This window comes from Idiotropiscis lumnitzeri, unplaced genomic scaffold (assembly GCF_059441095.1).
Source record: "Idiotropiscis lumnitzeri isolate Australia: NSW breed Sydney's pygmy pipehorse unplaced genomic scaffold, RoL_Ilum_1.0 HiC_scaffold_74, whole genome shotgun sequence".
In the NCBI taxonomy this organism is placed as follows: domain Eukaryota; kingdom Metazoa; phylum Chordata; class Actinopteri; order Syngnathiformes; family Syngnathidae; genus Idiotropiscis; species Idiotropiscis lumnitzeri.
In genome coordinates, this window is record NW_028283612.1 from 10,265 (window position 1) to 14,062 (window position 3,798).

Consider the following 3,798-nt stretch of genomic DNA (forward strand, 5'->3'; position numbering starts at 1 on the left):
ACACTTTTGGAGTTTTCATTCAGGCTAACATTGGTAGCAGAGGATGGTTATCAACTACAGAGTTCCGCCACCGTTTGAAGAAGGAAAACCCTACGAAAGCTGGAAAAATGAAGTCGGAATTTGGACAAGAGTCACCAAATTGGAGAAAAAATGATGTGTTTGAGGAAGTTGAGGACAAGGGACAAAAGTACATATCCACACGATGGGTATGCACTCTGAAAGAGACAGTGACTGGATTAGTACCAAAAGCAAGGCTTGTTGCCAGAGGTTTTGAGGAGCTGCAAGTTGCTGAGTTGCAAAAAGACTCACCAACCTGTGCCTCAGAGTCGCTGAGGCTTCTTGTAGCTGTGATTTGTCAAAGACAGTGGACACTTCATTCGATGGACATAAAGTCAGCCTTTCTACAAGGCATGGAACTGTCTCGCGTCATTTTTGTTAAACCTCCTCCTGAAGCCAACTGCGGAGGGGCGCTTTGGAAATTGAAAAAGTGTGTGTATGGTTTAGCAGATGCCTCTCTGTATTGGTATAACAGAGTGAAAGACATAATGATTGGTGCAGGAGGTACAGTATCCAAAGTTGACCCAGCAGTTTTCTACTGGCTGGACAATGAGAAAAACGTCACGGGTGTGCTTGCATGTCACGTTGATGATTTCATTTGGGGTGGTTCTCAAATGTTTGAAATGACTGTCATGGCACATCTCAAAGTCAAGTTTAGTGTTGGTCGTGAAGCTCATGATAATTTTTCGTATGTGGGTGTAGATTTTGTTACTTCAGAAAAAGGGATAAAAATACACCAGGCCACATATATTGACCATTTACAGCCAATACATCTCACTCCATCGCGTGCAGCTGAGCATACTTCACCTGTCACTGAAGAGGAAAGAGATCAGTTAAGATCAAAAATAGGGCAACTTTTGTGGGTTGCAAGACAGAGCAGACCTGATGCCATGTTTGATGCCAGTAATCTGGCTTCAAATCTCAAATGTGCTACCATACAGACAATTATCAAAGCAAACAAAGTCGTATCCAAACTCAAGACCAAGTCAGTTGAGTTGAAATTTCAACCCCTTGGGAAAGATGATAGCCTACAGTTTGTTGCATTCACTGATGCATCTTTCGCAAATCTATCTGATGGGGGTACTCAAGGTGGGCACTTTGTTGTTTTGATGGGTGAAAATGGACAGTTTTCTCCCATTTGCTGGCAGTCAAAGAAAATTAAGAGAATTGTCAGAAGTACACTAGCAGGTGAGACACTAGCTATGTCTGAGGGAATTGACAATGCCATTTTTCTGTCAACTTTATTTTCTGAACTGTATGCTGGTAGTCCTGATCAACATGTGCCAATAATCTGTGTTACCGATAATCACTCATTTATGGATGCTTTGAAATCTACTAAGCTTGTTGCTGAAAAAAGATTACGTTTGGAAATCAGTTCTATTAAGGAGCTGATCCAAGCCAAAATGCTTAAACAGGTGCTGTGGTTAGACACTAAAGATCAACTGGCAGACTGTCTAACTAAAAGGGGAGCGTCTCCAGCCTTGTTGCTCAAGGCTCTCCATGAAGGGCATTGGAGAATTAAATAACCTAGCCAACATACTGTTTACACCGTTAGTTTAAAAGAAAAATACACATTCACGTTATATTGTAATTGAATGTAATGTTTAATGTTTTGCTGTTAAATTGAGCAATTGTGTATTTGTTTATTTATTTATTTATTTATTTTATTTTTTTTTTAAGAGACTGAGATTGTTGTCTTATTTTTGTTTAATAACATTGACATGCCACACAGCTAGGGGGCAGTGTTACTTGGGGTTGGGTAAAGAGGAAGTGCGTATGTATGCGGTGGTGTTATGGGGAAAAGTGGCGAATAAAGTGCGGTTACAAGTTGTCAACACTTTGGGAGTTTTCATTCAGGCTAACAGGCACGAGCGGGGCGACATTTCGCTCCGTTCGGGACCGTACGAGAGCTCCGGAGGCGGCCGGCCGGCGTCCGTGGCAGTTACGCCGAAGAGGAGCACCTTTGCGCCAGGCACGAGCGGGGCGACATTACGCTCCGTTCGGGACCGTACGAGAGCTCCGGAGGAGGTCGGCCGGCGTGCGTGGCAATTACGCCGAAGAGGAGCACCTTCCGCCCGGGGTACGAGCGGGGCGAAATGAAACCGAGTTCAACCGAACGGAGACACGCTTCGGGGGAGCAGGTCCGGCGTGTGTGACAATTAAGCCGAAGAGGAGCACCTCTTCCGCCCGGGCACGAGCGGAGCGCGAGGCTGTCAGTTATGAATGAATAAATGAAGACTGCCACCTTTCATTTCACAGGGCACACGGGACGGCGTACCAGCAGGTAAAAGTCTAAGTACAAAAAGAAGTAATTGAATAAATCCAAAAATAATGGCTGGGGAATAAAAAAATAATAAGTTTTAATAATAATTTGTTTTTTTTTGTTCTAACATGAATTTCACTCTCTCTCTCTCTACCCGTATTCTATATGGTGTACTGTATACAGGGGGGTATACTGTGCTGTATAGGTTTTTTTAAGCATTTTTGAAGGGGCGCCGCTACTTCGCGGATTTTCAGTTTTCGCGGGTGGTCTCGGTCCCCATTAACCGCGATAACCGGGGTTTCGCTGTATATATATATATATATATATATATATATATATATATATATATATATGGGCTATCAAAATTAAAGCAGTAACTCAGGTGATTAATCCCAAAAGTTTTAACTCAGTTAAATATTTTAACTCAGTTTGATTTACTTAAAAAAATGTGCATACTTTGCAAATATTGTGCCATATTAGCTGTCTTTAGCACGTCTCAGAACACAACACTGTGTCTAATTTACCCCTGGGCCTTGCAAACCAACACTGCTGGAGTGTGGCGCTTGTGGGCCGTTTTGAGAAATGTTTCGAAAATAAATGTCTGCAAAGATGTCTCCATTTAGATCGTATTCAAGAACAATCTTTGAATTAAATATACTTCATATTTGGTGATTTAACAATTCCAAGATATTATTCAAGTAAATATCTGTTATAAGCTTCGCAAAAAAATTTTAGTTAAAAATGTGATTAATCATGATAATCATATAATTTTTTGTGATTAATTCGTTAAAACAAATTAATCACTTGACAGCACTAATATATATATATATATATATATATATATATATATATATATATATATATATATATATCCACCACACAGATCCACCACATTTTCCATAATAAATGGAAATAAAAATGATCTGCTCCAGGATCAAACCATTGTCAGTGCAATTGGCAATGTTTAAGGTAACATCTTTAATTTCTTTACTGTCATTCAGGTGCAATGATGTTCACTTCAAATTCTTTTGTGTGATAAAATTCCCCATTCTGGTTGATGACGGCATAAAGCTATGGATAACATCACAGACCAATCAGAGCAGTATGCGTTCTCCTTTGGCCGTGGTTTGAACTTTAAAGTTTTGACCTAGCGAGCGGAAAAATGGTTTGACCTTTGAGATTCTTTTTCATTTAATATTTTACATTTGCTTTAATGCATCTATTTCTTTATTAATTCACATTTTTTATCATTTTGAAAGTTGAGGGAACTAAGTATGATGAAATTCTGTCTTTCCACTGTATGATACCTCAACTGAAGCATTCTAATGGTGTACTTTTCCTCACCCATTATAACATGGGTGTCACTCGATCCAGATAATCATCACACACTTAAAAATATTTTGGCAGTTAAACTGGGTATGATAAACGTCACAGGAAAGAAATTGTCGATTAAGTGAACAGCTTCGGTAACGCCATAT